Source organism: Ochotona princeps, chromosome 1, assembly GCF_030435755.1.
Source record: "Ochotona princeps isolate mOchPri1 chromosome 1, mOchPri1.hap1, whole genome shotgun sequence".
NCBI lineage: Eukaryota > Metazoa > Chordata > Mammalia > Lagomorpha > Ochotonidae > Ochotona > Ochotona princeps.
Window position 1 is genome coordinate 164,774,900 of NC_080832.1, and position 18,870 is coordinate 164,793,769.

The 18,870-nt window shown below is 49.0% G+C and overlaps 1 long non-coding RNA gene across 1 annotated transcript; it reads left to right on the forward strand.

Moving 5' to 3' along the window:
• Nucleotides 1-374: 374 nt before the first annotated feature.
• LOC131481902 (uncharacterized) lies at nucleotides 375-8,336 on the forward strand. Its single transcript, XR_009246638.1, has 3 exons — nucleotides 375-428; nucleotides 5,372-5,484; nucleotides 8,130-8,336. It is a non-coding gene; the product is annotated as an uncharacterized LOC131481902 (long non-coding RNA).
• The last annotated feature ends 10,534 nt before the right edge of the window (nucleotides 8,337-18,870 follow it).

Here is an 18,870-nt window from a genome sequence, read left to right on the forward strand (position 1 = left end):
TCTTTTTACGTTGTGATGAGAGGTGGGTTCTCTAGTCCTTTCTGTTGAATTTGGATGGTCTGGGACTAATGCAGCGAGGATATTGTGTGACACTTGAGGCAACATCATGCAAGCTAACTTTCCTTGGTTTTCTAAGGATAGTTGGTTTTGGGGTCCCTAGCCTCCAGTTAAAAGGAATCTGGACTGCTCTGCAGGAAGAAACTCGGATCTTCGGATCTCAGCAAGAGCTGATGGCCCACCTGAACGCAGTGCTGTGCTAGCACGGACAGCCGAATAGGTGTCCAGGAACTCCTGACCCCTAGAGGTTGAATCCACCCCACTCACAGAGTCATCTTCAGCCACTGACCCTGCCAGTCTTTGTCCAATAGGGATAAGCCACGCCCACCACACCCCTTCTGAATTCTTGATCTACATGGTCCATTGGCAGGGTAAGTTGCTTGTCTTAAGCAGTTTCATGTTGGGCTGCCCTGTGGTGCAGAACAAGGCTAGGAGAATGCTGAATCATGGAGAGGGTTAAGTCGGGATGGGAGAGGACCAATTTTGTGCCACCTGTCCTAAGTGCTCCATGGGAGGAAGAATATTGAAAAGAGACTTTAGGGTAATCTGGGGTTTTCAGGGAAGGCTTCTGGGAGAAATGGACTTGAACTCAGCCTTGGAGGGTTGTTGCATACCAGGTTTTCACTTCCTTTTCAAAGAAAACCCTTCCTCCCCTTTTACATACCATGCCTCTCTTGCATTCTCAGCCATCTGGTCTCCCAGAAATGGATGCCCCAGCCTGGAGTGAGATGTGATTGGATTAAGCCATGACAATAGAGCATTCTGGAAGCATCCCACATGAGGATGTCTGTAAGAGAAAAGCTTCACCCCACGCCTAGGGGTGAGCAGAAGACTCTCGTGACAGAAGACAAACCTCCTGTACTTCAAAGGAGAGCCTTGAGCTGTTGGGGAGAGGATGTGGGCACCGAGGGGGAACCACGGGTGAAGCATGAAATGCAGAGGCAGAAGGAACCAGACGTTGCCTGAGATCATCTGATAGGCCGCATTTGCAGCCGGTCTTGGCCACAGCCCCTTCTTCAGCCCCTTTGTTATAGAAGCTGCTTAATGAAGTTTCTGTAGGTTGCAATGGGCAGGGGGCTTGGTGCTGCTCACAGCAAGAAAGAGAAGGGAAACATTTCCCAAAGCTCGTGTCATGGGGAGGACGGTAGAGAGGCAGGACACAGCCAAAGAGTATACCAAAAACAGAGAAATGTTCCCAAGACAAAAAATATGGAGTGAGTGCACTGTTCTTCTAAGTTCTATTGCTTTCTTTAGTTCTTCAACAACTCTGTATAAGCCCACTGTACGCCAGGCACTGGATCTAACACACGGATGAGAGTGGTGGGCTTGGCATGTGGTACATCAGCCAAGCGCAGCTTGGGACACCTGTGCTGCACCTGAGTGGATGTCTGGTGGGCATGGCTTATCCCTATGGCTCTGTTCCTTCTTTGGGGTCACAGGGGACGCCTAAGTAGTCGGGTCCTTACCACTCCCATGGGAGATGTGGACTGAGCTTCCAGCTCCAGGCTTAATTCCAGTGGATCCTTGCTTTTGCAGGCACTCAGGATAGGAGAGTTCTTTCTGTTTCTCTGCCTTTCAAATCAATGAAATCGTAAAAATCAAACCTGATGGGGGCGGGGAGGTATTGTGACCCCTGGGGGACAGCACAAGCCCTGGGATGGCTGTCAGTGAGATAAGAGGAGTGCAGGAGGTTTGCAAGGGGCTAGAGCCGGGTCAGGAAGACTTGCCTGAGAAAGTGACATGTAAGCAGAAACAAAAAACAGAGTCAAGATTTATTTAATTAATGGGGAGAGGTTCTGGGAATATTCCATGTAGAGAGGAAAAACATGCATTTGATCATAAGATTCTCCTATCTTTTGGGTACATTCTTGAAGAAGACTGATGTGCTTGTATACATCCGAGAGGAAGAGAGAGAAGAGAAAATCTTCCGTCTGCTAGTTCATTCCCTAAATTCCAGGAATAGCCAAGAGCTGGGTCCCTCTAAAGCCAGAGCCTTGAACTTCAGGACTCCCAGCCAGGTGGCAGGACCCTAGATATCGGAGCCATCACCTGCTGTCTCCCAGAAAGCACGGACAGGAAGCTAGAATGGCAGCAGAGCAGCCAGGCCTTGGACCAGCTCTCTGCTGAAGGGAGAGTGATAAGAAAGGAATGGCTTCCATGAAATTAAATTAAATAATTTAAAAAAGGAGTGGCTTTCAGAAGCATCACAGCGGAGAAACATTCTTCATTTGTAGTATGTATTAGAGGTTGATTTATCTGAAAGGTGGTGGGGAGAGAGAGAGACTCCGGCCTTTGATCCACTCAGTTACCTCCTGGATGGATCAGTGGCCAGGGCTGGGCCAAGCCGGAGCCAGGAGCCTGTACTTCAGACAGTTCTCCGTGTGGTTAGCAGGGGTCCAAGCACTTGGGCTTGCTTTGCTAGGCTCATTAGCGGAAGTGGACGCTGGAACACTCACGGCGATTTAGGATGCCCCAGCAGCTTAATCCATAGCACAGGTCCCTTAGATGAGCTTTAATTGCTTCTTGTCTTCATTTTTAGCCCTGACCCTGTAGAGTTCTGCCTCTAATTTTGCTCACAGTGTCCACATAATGCAGAGAGAGAGAAAGAGAGAGAACCTCCAACCTATGCAGCCTCATTTCTTTGAGAGACTAGAAGAAATTTCCTTTCAGATCAGGATGCTGTAACACATGAAAGCAAGACATATTTAAGAGAAAAATAACTCAGCAATACACCATTAGTCGATTTCTCTTTCTCAGTGTGTTTGACCTAATACCCTGAAGCATCAGTGATGAGACATGAGGCACAGGAACTGGCACTGTTACAGAACCGCGGATGCGATCCATTCAGCTCCCGACGCCTGGACTGTCTTTCTGCTTGGATAAATCAGCGAGCTCTACTCTGTATAGGAGTCTGGATCTGCCCCGGGGGGTTCCGTGGCAATCCCCACAAGATGCCCGCTGCAGCTTGAAAGACGAGTCTTTTAGAAACCCATGACCTGGAATTCTTTTTGCCATTCCCCGGTAATTACAGTTGAGATCGACTTCCACCCCCGAACACGAGCACTGTGCCAGTGCATCCTTTGAACTCGAATGAAAGGCCACGGTGATGAATCAAAGTCACCAGCATCCTGACTCATATGCAGCCAAGAAGTCTGGTGGGGCATTGTTGGACCGGGAATGAGCCACCTCTTGTGAATTGAAGTCAGATAATCAAAGTCAGCTCTGAGTGCCTGGCTGTAGGCAAGTGGGGGTGACAGACAGAGAGCAGCCTGAGAGCAGGCTCAGCTGAGGGGCTGGAGGGAGCACCCACTGAACTTTGTGGACTGAGAAGATGTGTAGCGTAGGAGATTCCAGACTTGGAAGAACGAACAAGATTCTGGAAGCAGAAGCGAGAGATGCAGGTGAAACAGAGAGTGTGAACCTGCACCCTCATCAGAGGAGATCCAAACCAGAGAAAGGAGCTTCGATACTGACGAGGGGTGGTATTGTGATCTAGTTCAGGCTCAGTATTTACCTCCTAGGCTCTCGCCTCTTTCTTAAAAAGCAATTTAAGTATAGATACCCATACAGCTTGCAAGGTAATAAAGTTCATTTCTTTCTTTTTTTTTTTAAAGATTTATTTATTTTTTATTACAAAGTCAGATATACAGAGAGGAAGAGAGACAGAGAGGAAGATCTTCCATCCAATGATTCACTCCCCAAGTGAGCTGCAACGGGTCGGTTCTGCGCCGATCCGAAGCCGGGAACCTGGAACCTCCTCCAGGTCTCCCACGCGGGTGCAGGGTCCCAATGGATTGGGCCGTCCTCAACTGCTTTCCCAGGCCACAAGCAGGGAGCTGGCTGGGAAGTGGAGCTGCTGGGATTAGAACCGGTGCCCATATGGGATCCCGGGGCGTTCAAGGTGAGGACTTTAGCTGCTAGGCCATGCCGCCGGGCCCAATAAAGTTCATTTCAACAGTGAAGAATTCACAGGCAATCATGGGCCATTTTAAAAATAGAGGGTACCAGGAAGGGAAAGGTAGTGGAGACAGGGGTGTCTACATTCTGTCCACTGTGCCCACAGAAACGGGGAGGGGAGAGAGAGGAGAGAGAGAGAAGGGTGGGTTGTGGGATGTGGAGTTGACGGGGAGAGGGGAGAGAGAGAAACCTCCTGTTTGTCAGGCTTCTTGAGCTTGGAAAGGGAAGTGGTTGCATGATATTGTCCCCAGGTCATAGGTGAAAGGAATTACTTCCTGAGGAAGGGGTGATTTGATTGACAGGTTGGCAAGGTACCCACCTAGCCTATATCAAGCATTGTAAATGTTGTGCTCACTTCCTTGACAGTGATGAGGGAGCTCAAGCTGAGTGTGCTAGCTGTTCTGCTGTGTGCTGCCCTGACCATTATAGACGTCTTAGTCCCTGGCAGATTCTGAGGTTCTACTGTATGTGTGGCCCAGGGTCACACGGCAGATTTACAGAGGGAGAGAGAGAAAGATCTTCCTTTTGCTGGTTCACTTTCCAATTGGCTGCAAGCCAGGAGCTTCTTCTGGGTCTCCCATGTGAATGCAGGGTCCCGAGGATTAGGTCATCCTCCACTGCTTTTCCAGGCCGCTAGCAGGGGGAGCTAGATGGGAAGTGGAGCTGAATGGGAAGTGGAGCAGCTGGGATATGAACTCAAATGGGATGGCTGTGCTTACACAGGGAGCATTAGCCTGTTGAGCCATCACGCCAGAACCTGTCCATTCCTTCTAACTTGCAGCTGTGCTGAGCAAACATTTCCAAGGCAGGTGGGTCCCACTTTCAGGCATGCGGTATGCTGAGTGTGCTTCCCAAGGCGGCCCAGGAGACTTTGCTGGGGTACATGGACATGGTGACCATGAACCTTGCAGGTGTTTTCTTCCCAACCTCCCTTACAGAGTTTTGCTACCCCACTAGGGGTTATCACAGCAGGAAGGGGGCGGTAACTAGGTGGGAGATGCAAGAGTTCCAGCCAGGTCTCTGTGGTGAGTCTTGCTCTTTGGATTTCAGTTCTTTGTGTGTCAGCCTATGAGGGTGGAGAGTAACTCCCAGATGACCTTATCATTGGCTTCATCCTTGAATACGGTAGCTGTTGCAATGAACTCCTTCGTGGATGCTGAGTTCTGTACTCCTCCCACACCACAGAAATTGTCATCACAGAAATTACTCACTGTCTTCTGGGCCGGAATGTAGAGATCAGTGTGTTGGCAGCATTGGTCTCTGAGGGCTATAGCTTCTGGGACTTTCTGGAAATCTTTCCCTTGCAAAGCATCGTCCTGACCTCTGCCTGCGTTCTTACATATGATTTTCTCCCTAGGTGCATGAGGCACGTTTTGTAAGGACACATTGATGAGGGACCCACCTTTCCCCAGTATGACCTTGTCATAATGACACCTTCAGCTATCCTGTTTTCAAATAAGACACCAAAAGGTCTGAGTCCATTATCTATTGTTGTAATAGACTAGGTCATTTGTAAAGAATAAAAATGTTATTTCACCCTATAATTCTGGAGCCTGCAGAGGTCAAGAGCATGGTGCTGACCTCTGACTGGGACCTTCCTGTTGCAGTATTATGTGGTGGAGACATCCCATGTGAGACACAGCAGAACCCCTTTTCTGCTGAGACAACCATCAGTGCAGCTGAGGGGGCCTACTTGCGTGACTTCATCCCCAACTACTTCCCAGAGGTCTCACTGCCAAATACCTTTACCATTTGGGCTTGAAGTTTCCAATATGTGAATGCTTTGGGGACAGCTTCAAAGCACAGGACAGGGGTTAAGACTCCAACACACACGTTTGGAGAAGCCCCAACCCAGCACATGGACAAGGTCCAAGGGAAAAGCACCACTCAGGGGCACCAAAGCCCTAGGATGCTGAGTCACATTTCTGAAGTGCCAGTAACACTTGGTACCATCAGTAAATCCATTCATGCTGGTTTATGGTAGAACAGAGTTAATGATGGGAGTTTCTGGGTCAGGATGGACACTCACAATGCTACATGCATTGTTCTGCTAATAGCCTGGTCTCTAGTGTCCCCAGCCTGGGCTTCTTCCTCCACTCTCCTCCCGTGAACTCCAGGAACCAGCACCTGCCATGGCTGCTGTCTGACATCAGCTTCCACTCAATGACTCTCGCACCGGTGTGTCTTCGTGGGATAACTTGGAAAAACTACACTGAGAGGGGAAATGTGCATCCAGATGATTCAGCAATTCCACTCCTAGGAAGCTTTTTCCTAAGGAAACCATACAGTGAATGCCGATTTATACATTTGTCTGTCATCAGAATAAAACTTGCATTAGCCCAAACATTTTCATAGCCATTAGTGACAGACGTTTTGAAGACACCAAGATATAAGAGCGCATAGTAATGGGGTGACATTAAGTGTGTTGACATCAGTGAGAAATGACCAGCCCCAGCAAGCTCAAGGCCCTCCCCTAAACTTGTGATCAATGCTTGCACCATCCGCTTGTCGACCCTCCACAAAACTCATAGATAACATAACCTACACAGTGATTTTTTAAAAGTCAATTTAATGGGGCCTGGTGTGATGGCTCGATTGCTAAATCCCCACTTTCAACGTACAGGGATCCCATATGGGCATCAGTTCGTGTTGTGGCTGCTCCACTTTTCACCCACCTCCCTGCTTGTGGCCTGGGGAAGCAGTAGAGGATGGCTCAAAAACCTCAGACCCTGCACCTGCGTGGGAGACTTGGAGGAGGCTTGTGGCTCCTGGCTTTGGATCAGCTCACTCTGGGCGTTGCAGCCACTTGGAGATGGAGGATCTTTCTGTATCTCCTTCTCTCTGTAGCTCTGCCTTTCCAAGAAAAATAGATAAATCTTTAAAATCAAATTAATGACCCAATGATTCACACATATGGATTTCAAAAACCTACATATTGCCTTAACTATAACATAAAGTAGAAGTAAGAGAAGCATGTAAGGAAATGTACAGACATGCTAGGAGATGCTGCAAACGCCAAAGGTTTGTCCCTTGATTGGGTTCATGTGAAGTTAGGATTGAACCCAGATGCTTCTTAGCAAGCTTTCCAGTGTTGAGTGTCTGTTGTGGTATTTCAACTCTATCTGGGAGAACCTCCATCAGAGGTATTTTCATGCGTAATGTGAGGAAGCCAGGTCCTTAGGCCAGGAGCCCTCCAACTAAAAAAGCCATCAGAGAGAGAGAGAGAGAACTCTGCCATCCACAGCTGGGGCCATTACAGGCTGGAGTTAGGAGCCAGGTGAGCCAGTGTGAGTCTTCATGTGGGAGGCAGGGACCCGAGTGCAGCACTGGCTCTCTCCCAGGCATGCATTAGTGGAATGAGGAGAGGAGCTGGTGCTGATTCAGGTGTCCATCTCCCAACCAGAAGCTTAACCTGCGAGGCCAAACCCCAGTCCTAATCCACTCTTGGTGAGAGACAGAATTACAGCTCTGAGAACTAGTTACTATTGATCAGTCTACTGACAGGGAAAGAAGCACAACTTAGAGGTAAGTAAGGGGGAAGGCTTCAGGGCCAGCATCCAACAGCTTTGCATTTCTGAAAAAGGAAAAGGGGAAGACAAGAAGATGAGAATGTGTGTAGGCATGCTTGTGCACGGTCAAGCTATGGATGCATGTAAGCAGGTGCATTAATCTTATTTGTCTCACCTGAGTGCGGCTATGGGCCATTTTTCCTTTTCAGTGTCCATTTTTCTATATTGTTTCATCTTGATGATGATATACCATCTTAATCATTAGGAAAACAGAGCTATTTCCAGTTGGAAAGCAAAAATAAAGAAAAAAGTAATAAAGCAAGGTTTTTCAATATTTGCACCCAGGGTGTCAACCAACTATGGTTTGTAAAGGTTAGGGGGAAATGTTGCATTTACTCTGAACACATGCACAATGTTTGTTCTTGTCGTAAGTCCCCGCTAATGCTACGTAACCAGAACTGACATGGCACTTGCATTCTGTGAGGTATTATTGGTAATCTAAAGATGATTCAAAGTGTGTGAGTTCATGAGCATCGGTCACATGCCAACACCAAGGCATTTAATTTAAGGTATTGGTTATATCTGTGAATTTTGGTTCCATGATAGATCCTGAAGCCTGCTCTCCAAGGATATGCAGGGTCAACTGCATCAGTATTTGGGGCCAGTAATTTTCTTCCAGGAGACAGTTCTGTGCTCCATAGGGTAGACGCCAGAAACTGATTGCTATTGGATGCCAGGAACACTCCCCTCCCCTCCAAGTTCTGAAAACCACAGATGTCTCCAGAAATTGCCAGGTAATCCCCATCCAGATGAGTACCACTGCTGCATAGAAAAAAACAACTCAGTGTGGCACCTGCTACGTGAGTTCTAATCCCAGCTGCACCTCTTGTAGCCTACGCAGTGTAATGGTTGACAGCATCCTACTGCATTGTTTGAGAATTAGGAACATGCGCCATGTGGGATTTAAGAATTAAAAGGAAAAGGTGTACCCTTGGATTTAGGAAAGCAAACGCCGTGCCAGATAAATGTAGGTAGTATAAGGAAGAGGCTGGACCCAACACACCAGTGTCCCCACTCTCAGGAATTTTTTTTTTCTCTGACCTGAATAGAGACTCAGCCTGCCTGTCTCAAGCCTTCTGTGGTTTTACACCTATGAGAAACGTCCATTTCAATGACATGATATTTAGAGAAGCAATAATAGACGTCTGAAGTGATGGGGATGCCACTGTTTTGCTGCTACAATGAAAGACCTGGCGCGGGTACACAGAGGGAAGAAGTCCATGTGGGCTCAGCTCTGAAGGTTCACGTTTCTCCAGCTGGGCCTCTCATGATGGCAGCAATAACAGGAGTGTGGAGCTCATGCTGCAGGCTGGATGTTTTGCTCCTTTGAAATCTCTTCCAACAAATAAAATGATCCAGCACTGTCACATGTGACCTTCCACAGCTTCAGGATGCAGCCGTGATAGAACCAGGGTTAGCACAGATCAGAAAGGGTAACCTGAGTCCAGCTGCCAGTAGGATGTTTATTTCCTTCAGAAGACTCACCAGCGCAGCCTTTGCTGCCACATTGTCAGCTCTCTGGGAGAAGGAGCATATGGGAAACCAGGAGGCAACTCAGATTTGGCCTCCAGCCCTCGTACATGAGCAGTTTTCTGAGAGCGTGCTCTCACTTGACCTAAGCAGCTCCCATCAAGTTCACAACCTGAACACCATAACTGAAGGAAGTTTCCGCTTCTCGGGAACAGTTAACTCCAGACCTTAAAGTTTTAAGTTCAGGAGCCAAATCTTGTTCAAGCCGCGGCACTTGAGCTGATGACTATACATTTGATACTTGTACTGACGTGTCAGGCCATCAACCTGTACAATTCCGATGTGTCCATTAAAAATCAAGCATACCGTGTTTGTGTAGTCCTAAGAACTTAATTGGAAGTGCCTGTTTCCCCTGCCCATCAGCCCCCAACGGGAAGGGACCCAGGGGCTGGTGGTGGCTGTTCGTCCTCATTCATCTGTTCCCCCGGGCTGCTGCTGTAAGCAACCTGGTTCCAGGCCCTGAGAGGAGAGGACTGTATACTCTGCTTTGATGTTCTCTGGATTTGGCAGATGCTCAAAGTCCTTCTCTTGGTGTTGGGCCTGGGCTCGTTTTCCAGTGAATCTTGTACGACCTAGCCTCTGACGCAGCTCTAGGACTCAAGTGATGCCACCTGCCCCCCCTCCATCAAGTGGCTTGTGAACTGCTTGCAGTGCTGGCCTTGGGATGGACCCTCTGGGTATGCCCCAGCCCTGCAGGCAGCAGCTGGTGGTGAAGCCAGTCATCCCCTCTGGGCCTGAGCACTGGCAAGCACCAGCATGCAAGCTGTGTCTCTACAACTTAATTTCAATGGACACATTGTGAGCCTGCTCTGGAGTCCCCAAAGCCCAATCACTTAGCTCAGTACTTGAGGGAATAACCCAGTCACTCCCCTATGCAGTTGTAGGGGGTGAGGGACTTGGAGGGACAGCAAAACTCCAAGGTTGCTTCATGAAAGAATGGCCCATGGCAGGCAGCCCGTACCTCGGCCTCATCTGCAGTGGTTGGCTAACACTGGCAGAGTTCATTCCCCACCCCTCAACTCAACTTGTATCCATCAATGAAGTTATGGGGAGGGGAGACTGAGAAAAAAATTGATTGGGACATCCAAGGACCCCACCTTCTGGGTTACCTGCTTCACTAATGGGCTTCTCCAAGTTCGAAAGCCTTGTGGATCCTCTGCTCAGCTCCCAGCCAACACTCAAGCACCGGGGGAAATTGTCTCAAGCAACAGCAGGCAACGTAACTGAGTAGGCTGCCTGGCCCTGTGCCAACTGCAGCTGCTGCTGCTACCTCCCAGCTACCAGCTCCTAGGCAGCAGCTCTGAGTCTCACAGGCCTTCGGTGATGATCTGGGTGCACTGGGGCATGCACTGCCCCCCGCAGCCTTTGACCATCACATATCAAACAGCATGTGCAAACAGATGAATGGGAGCCTGTTGGCCAGAAAGTGGTCACTTCAGCTCCCAGAGCTGCGGCCTGGTCAGCAGGAGACACTTGCTGAGCAGAGTGGATGGCATTCAACTGTTCCCAAATAGGGAAACTGGTTGATGAATGTGATGGAGTGAGCTTGGAAATGGAGCCAGGACTTCAGGTTGTAGCTTTTGTTTTAAGTTAATGCAGCGGTTCTCAAAGTGGGCTCCCTGAACCAGGCAGCCCTCGGAAACTAGGCATGCAGGGTCATGGGTTTCACATCTTCTAAGCCAGAAACCCTGAGGCCAGGTCCCCACACCCTCCGGGCTAAGCCTGACCCCCATTAGATGCTAAGAAGAAGGCTTTGGAGAACCTACAGGAGCAGGACCCCAGTTTACCCTGTGTTGCTTTGGCTTTGAGACCTGTGGGCTGGGGCACTTACACTTGTTATGCTTGCTTTAGCAGCCAAGAGTAATATTGAGGCAGAGAGAGATGCTGATTGGTGACCAGTTCCTCTTCAACTGCTCAAAGGAATTGATAATGAAAAGAAATCTATTGCTCTGGACCCAAATAGTACAGCTGAAGTGGCTTGTGGGACATGGCCTAGACACAGAGGTTAGCTAGGGAGAGCAATAGCCTTGACCCGAGGGAGTTATTCATTCATTAGTGCAATCCACAAGTGTTACCTGGGCACCTCTCATGGGTCATGAGTAATGCATGCAGCTGACAGTATAGTGACATCATTTGCCCTTCCAGAACTTACTTGAGTCGAAGACACATAATTTAAACAAATCATGTAGAGTCACAGCTGGGAGAGGGTGACAGAGGGGCAGATGGGTGGAAGTGATGGAAGTTCACACTTGCCCTTGGGGCTGTCAACACCTGGGACCGGTGGCCCCCACACAGGCAGAGCATCTCCCAGAAGCGTTGGACTTTGTTGACATGTGCAAAGCATTTGGTGATGCAGCGTAAGTGCTGTTTGTTTCGTGTTACTTACCCAAACTTACTTTTTTTAAAGTTTTATTTATTTATATTGAAAAGTCAGATATACAGAGAGGAGGAGAGATAGAGGAATATCTTCCCTTCATTGATTCACTCCCCAAGTGGTCTCAATGGCCAGAGTTGAACTGATCCCAAGCCAGGAACCAGGAGCTTCTTCCACGTCTCCCACATGGGTGCAAGGTCCCAAGGCTTTGGGCTGTCCTCTACTGCTTTCCCAGGCCACAAGCAGAGAGCTGGATGAGTAACGGGGCTGTCGGGATTAGAACAGGTGCTGATATGGGATCCCGGCATGTTCAAGGCAAGGACTTTAACTGCTAGGCGACCATGCCAGGCCCCCAGACTTAGTTTTTTTTTTTTTTTTTTTCAAACAATTATTTATGTATTTGAAAGGCAGCGTTATAGAAAAAGAGAGAGAGGCAGAAATCTTCTACACACTGGATCATTCCCCACAGCAGCTGGGATTAGACTGGGCCAAAGCCAAGAGCCTGGAACTCTATCCAGACCTCCCGTGTGGGTGATGGGTGCCCAAATACTTGAGCCTTCCAGGAGCATTAGCAAGGAGTTAGATCAACAGAAGAATAGCCAGGTTGCCAACTGCCGTTCACATGGAAGACTTGAGTTGCAAATGGAGGTTTAGCATGCATTGCCACAACACAGGCGCCAGTCATTCATATTTAAAGACAACTTCCCAATATGTGGCAATTCTACTGGTCACTTCCTAAGTTCAGCACTGTTATTGAGAAAGCAGTGTGCTACACAGAGTGAAAAGAGCGGGATGCTATGAGGAGGGGTGACTGGCCCACTCTGGAAAAAGTCTATAATGTGGTAAGAACACTAAAAGAAGAGTTCCTGAATATTTTGGGGACAGGAATGAATGCCCTCTCCTCATTTATTGTGTATCACTGCTCACTGCATTCAGTGCAGTAGTCTGCCCTTAGTCACAGGGGATATCACCCATGACCCCCAGCAAATGCCTGGATCCTTGAGCAGCGCCTAATCCCACACATAGCTTTGCTTATGACCATGTGGCTTGCAGCATTGCCACATGGATCACAGTGAACCCCTTCTTCCATGTTCAACACCCTGGCACCTTCTTGTATCCCTCATCTTGCTTGTTGTAGTCGTTGTTAAGGAAAATAAGCTGCTTAGGACAAGCATTGCAATTCTGTGCCAGCCTATTTGACACCCAAGAGGGCTCTAAGTGACTAGCATGTGGGTAGCGCCCACAGTGTGAATCCGCCCTCAGAGAAGGACTCGTCCCCAAGGAGAGACCTACTGCGATGATGCAAGACTTCATCACGCTGCCCAGAAAGGCACGCACATCAATACAGCTGGGAAAGCAGCAAAGGCAGCCTGGAGGTTTGGGACCCTGAACTCAAGTGGGAGACCAGGAAGAGGATCCCAGCTCCTGGCTTCATTCCAATTCAGTGCTGGCCATGGTGGCCATCTAGGGAGCAGACCAGCAGATGCAAGATCTCTCTCTTTGTAAATCTGACTTTCATAAACAGATATGGATCCTTTGGAAAAGACAGGAGGCTGTTATGCGGCAGGAGAAGCTTGTCTTTCTGTCGTGTGAGACTTGTGCAGAACATGTTTTGTAGCAAGCTGGCCCCACTCTTGTCCAGTTAGGTGGCATGCTCTCAATGAAGTCTACCAAAGTGTTGCTAACCTTCGGTTTCTTCTCTTCATAAATATGTGTCTATTTATTCATTTATTTGAAGGGTGGAGTTACCGAGAGATAGACAGAGAAATCTTCCATTTTCTGGTTCACTTTCAAAGTGGTGCGCTGAAAAGCCAGGAACTCGTCCCGGCCTCCCCCATGGCTGTAGGGCCCGAGCACTTGCACTTTCCTCTGCTGTCTTTCCAGGTGTATTAGCAGGAACACACATCATAAGTGAGCAGCTGGGACATCAACGGGCTGCAGTTTGAAGCTTAATGCACTGCGTTGAGCTATAAGCTCCTGCCAAACTGTGTCTTCATTCAAAGCCCCCTAGGATCTTCACGAGTGCTTTTAGTATGGCAAATATGTGAATACAAGTGAGTTCATTTTAATAAACTATTTTAAAAATGGAAGTCCTAGAAATGAAGACATTGACTCACAGAGCATGGGGGGATCCTGAAAAGTTTGTTTTGGGTAGACATGGAGAAAGGGCTTCAGAGGAACAAAGTGCATTGACTAGGGTAAGAACACCAGTTCCACAACCTTGGCCCAGAAGCTTCCTCCCCAAGGAGCTCCAGGTCTGCTCACCAGGGTGGAAGGGCTTAAAGAAGACTCTGGCAGCCTGGGTCTGTACCAGGGATCTTGCTGGCGGGCACTGCTTGGCCTGGCTCTTGCCCTGAGCCACTCTTGGCTTTGCCCTTGATACACTCACACCTGCCCATGTTCTCACATAAAGGGCTGGCATGCAGGCATCCAGGAAGACTCTGTACCCTTGGTAATCTCATCTCCACTAAAATAAGCCAGCCCTCTCCACCAGGGCCTGGCATGCTGTCCTTACTGCTCAGGTGCTGGCTGGAAGGCAGGGTGCGCCCCTGTAACTTCCTGCAGTATGAATAGCTCAGCTCCCTGAACTGGGCGCTTCTCAAGTTCACCCTTCTCCATTAAACACTCTTGGTTAAGATGGTAAAGTTATTCTGAGCAACAATCCTTCCCCTCTGACCCCCCACGAAAATGGTACTTCCTACTTAGGATTTTATGTTTGGTCAACAGAGCTCTCAGTTCTGGAAAGAAAAATAAAATTGCTTTCTCAAGGGCAATGGGATTCTTGCTAGCGTGCACGAATCATGCAGCCTTGCACTCCGGGGGTGATTTTTCTTGACCTCAGCGGGATTGCATCCCTCAAAGACACGACAGGTCATGAACTTTAAAAAGCAAGACAAAACACCAGTGACATTCCAGGGAAGCTGTGAGATTCTGCTGGAGATGGTGAGGCGATCGCTAGCCAGGACTCTTGTACCCAGACTGACTGTGCTTTGCACATGCCATGCTGTTTTTTGGAATGACTGGTTCCTCTGCCCTTGCATGCCACCCTCTGCAACCCTAACTAGGATATTTTGGAAGGGCTGAGCAGAGCTCTCTAACTGCGATGCTCCCTGGCTTGATCCCTGCTCCATCCTAACCTTTAGTGAGTTACCCAGTTTCCATCATAAAGATGTTTAGTCCTGGGGAATTCCGAATGGAATGAGCAGGAAACAGCCTCTCCCTGGTCTGTGGGAAGCATGCTTTGATTTTAGCACCAACAGGAATTGATGAAAGCTCTCGGGTCTCATTATCCCTGCCCCACCCGGTTGGGACGCAGACTCCCCCTTGGTGGTGTGTACTTAGTCGCGCTCTAATGCAGCACCAGAGGGCCAGACCGGATCAGTGGTTCTCCAACTGTGGTGTCCATGACAATCGCCTGCGATTGCATGTTAAATACAAGGCTTGCCCTTTAGGCAGGAAAATACTTTAAAACTCTTGGATCAGACAGAAGTCTTTTGGGCCTTGAGAGTTTGTTATGGATTCCAGCGGGCACTCTAAACTGCATGGTCTCTGATCAGCTTTAGGATTCTATTTATTATAACTATAAGGGAATTTGCAGTCTCTTAATCACTATTCCATTTGCTTTACAACTTATTTTTATTTTATTTGAAAGTTACAAAGAGAGAAGGAGAGACAGAGAGGGGAGAGAGCTTCCATCTGCTGGTTTACTCCCCAAATGGCCACAAAGGCTAAAGCTAGCCAATCTGAAGCCACAGGGGTACAGGGACCCAAAGACTTGAGCCATCCTCCGCTGCTTTCTCAGGCCACAAGCAGAGAACTGGATGGGAAATGGAGCAGCCAGAACATGAACTGGTGTCCACCTGGGATACTGGCACTACAGGTAGAAGCTTAGCCAGTTATGCAATGGCACCCGTCTCTCATTTTTGGAAACAAACACTAACCATCCCAAGGTGAATTCATTTAGGCAGATGAGGAGTCAAGCTGAGTCACCGGTGAAGGTGGACAAGGACTTGGGCTCAGGACCTCTCAGCGGTGGATGTCACTGGACTTACCACCAGGGTCTCACATCCTGTGTCACTCAGAAACACATCCCTGGGCTCTGAACCAGATTTGACTCCCAAACTCACACCCATTTTGTAATCCCAAAGCCATTCTAATGGAAGGAGAGGGCTGAAACTCAATCTGATGGCTGCGGGTAGAAAGTGGCCCTCGGGGGAGGTGGGGCACTGCGGGCATGACCTTGGCTTCTGGATTCCTCCTGTGGCCCTTCTTCTGTCTGTGCTATGGGTTACACCATGGTCACTCTCATCGGGGGGCTGATCAATCTTGGCCTTGAACCTTCAAACCGTTTCCGTTGAATGTTAGCATTCTCAGGTGCTTGCTTGTGGTGATGCCAAGCTAGAAGATTAACTCACCCTCTTAGCTTTTTTTTTTCCCCCTTCGGATTTTCAACTAAAAGGTAGGAGCCATCACCTGCTTTCTCCCAACACTGAACACACCCAACATGGGAGCCAAGGACTTGAGGAATGCCAGAAGCCTCTGATCATTAGGCAAAAGTAGAGGATCCCAGCTTTTTCTTTTTTTAAAAAGATATATTTATTTTTTCCAGCTGAAGGCAACTGCCTTGGTTGCCTTGTACCAAGGCAAGAGTTTCCCTGCTGGGAGAAAAGCAACCAGTAGCTGGCAGGCCTCCTGGTCCTGGTTAATGCCTAATTTGTGTTAACTATGCCAGTGAGCCAGCACAATTGCCTATTCTATTTTTTTTTTTTAAGAGAGGAAGGGAAGGCCAGGGAGTGTTGGGCCAGGACATGACACTCAATACCCTGGTGGAGGGGGCTTTGGATTACCAAGAGAAGGAAGGGTGTCTAGGAACTTACTGGAGTGGGAGTGCTGAGGGCAAGTTTGACAGGGGAGGAGTTGTTTCTGGGGTCTTCCACAGATTGAGCCATTGCCTGAGATGGAGTGGTTTAGAGGAGGGAACCAGAGGGCATGTCTGTGACAGGTCAGGGCTAAATAGCATTGCCTGCAGCCCACCAGTGCACACAGAAGCTGGCTGGGCTAGGCTGCAGTACCCACCGGCAGGAGCTGGAATGGGTGTGGGCCAGTCAGGCTAGGCTAAGTACTTGCTTGACAATGCCAAGACTAGGGGCTGTCCATGAGTCCATGACAGGCTGAGCCACAGCACTTGCTGCCACACATAAGCTCCGGGGCTGGGAACAACAGGTCTGGTATAGGAACTTGAGAGAATTCCCCTGCTAGACACAGCTCCTGCTGGTAAGTGTGAGAGCCTGGGATACACTACCCACTAGTTCACATGAAGGCTTGGGATGGGCCAGCCTGGGATAGGCTGCTGCACCACCAGTGAGAACTGGATTGGATGTAGGCCTGCTACATCCTGCACCTGCTGGCAAATGCCGAAACTAGGGGCAGGCTGTTCTCAGACTGGGCCACAGAACCCGCTGGCTTGTGCAAGATCTAGAACTGGGAGGGAACCTGGTAGGGAACTTCAGGGACTCCCTGCTGGGCCAGTGCTTCTGCTGGTGAGCTTGAGAGCTGGGACTGGGGTGGGCCAGTCTGGGCTAGGTTGCTGCAACCTGTTGTCACACATGAGAGCCAAAATGAATGTGGGCTAGACAGGCTAAGTTGCAGCGCCAGCTGGCAAGTGCTGGACTGGATGCAAGCCATATCAGGTTGGACCACAGTACCCACTAGCAGGCACAAGATCTAGGGCTGGGAGTGGGCCTTATAGGGGAACTGTGGAGACTCCCTTATGGCTGTGGCTCTTGCTGGTAATCATAAGAGCCAGTACTGGGACAGGCCAGGCTGATCAAGATAGCAACACCTGTTGCCATACATGTAGGCTGGCTGTGGATGTGGGTTGGGCCGATCTAAGCTGCAGGATTCATGAGTATGCATGAAAGCCAGAAGGGATGCAGGGCAGACTGGGCTAGGTTGCAGCATGTTCCGGCATAGGCAAAAAGCCAGGATAGATGTGGACCTAATGGGAGTTATTGGGGGTTGTTCTAATTAGGCCCTGGCACCTGCTGGTGTATGAAGACTGGGACTGGACTAGGTCTAGCACCTGTCAGTTCAAGTGAGAGATGCTTGGGGGAGAGCTGCATCCACTGGAGTGTGCTTTGGCTGATGCAGGTGGTGGACCAAACCTGACCCTGCACTGGCAGTCACATATGAATCAAGTCTGAGGTTATCCCAGGAGAGGATGTTGGGGGACTCGCCAACTAGACCACTGGATTCCATCCCTGTCCACCTTAAAAAAATCACAGGATGTGTGATCTGATCTTGGAATGCATATATGCGTGTGTTGGTACTGAGTACGCTGAGTTGTTTCTGCTGGTGCAGTGAATGGCATGCCCAGATGCACACAGGGGACATGACAGCCAACTTATCTAGGCCAGCAGAGGATGTTGAGTGCCTCATCAGAAGATGGAAAACAGAACAGGTACCACTCTCCGGGGCCTGTAGATGCACTAAGATGGACTTGATCAGCCAATAGACCTTGGAAATTTTTTCTCGACCCTGGTGCAACAAAGCTGATGATGCCACAGAGCTATCAAAAACAATCAAGTAACAACACCCTCGGAATACATCTGTATCTCTAAGGCGTCATCAAATGACTTTCCACCATCCCCAGATACTGACACCGTTTGACAAGGAGCGCTCTCTTCTCGTTATCCCCTTGTGGATACAGGAAAAAAAAAAACAATGGAAAAATTTGTACTCCCCACCTGCCTCCCTACCTTGACCCTCCCCACCCTAATCAGAGGCCCACATGGCTGTGCATCCCAGTCAACTATGGAAACAAATTAAATGTAAAATAAAATTCAAAAAAGATTCATTTCTTTTTATTTTAAAAGCAGAAGTACTGAGAGAAGAGAAGAGAGAGATCTTCCATCTACTAGTTCACCCCTCAGATGGCTGGAATGGCCAGGGCTGGGTCGAGCAAAACCAGGAACTTCTTTCAGGTTTCCCATTGGTTTGAGAGGCTCAAACACTTGTAACATCCTTTTCTGCTATCCCAGGTGCATCAGCATGGAGCTGGATCAGAAATGGAGCAGCTGGGACTCAAACTAGCACCCATAAGAATTGATGGTGCCACAGGCAGAGGCTTAGCCTACTATGCCATGGTGCCGGCTCCAACCCCATGTAGCTGGAATTCCTAGGGAAGACCTTTGTGGATCTTGGCGTTTGCTAGCTTAAGTGCTTCTATAGCAACGGACCATGTTGTAAACAATCCAGTTTCCTTGTACCATTTGTTCATGCTATCAGCGGATATTCACCGAGCATCTTTTAGGTCCATCAAGTCACACAAACTGAGCGACCATGGTGCTCTGGCTGGAGAGCCAGGGAGGAGCCTGGCCGAGG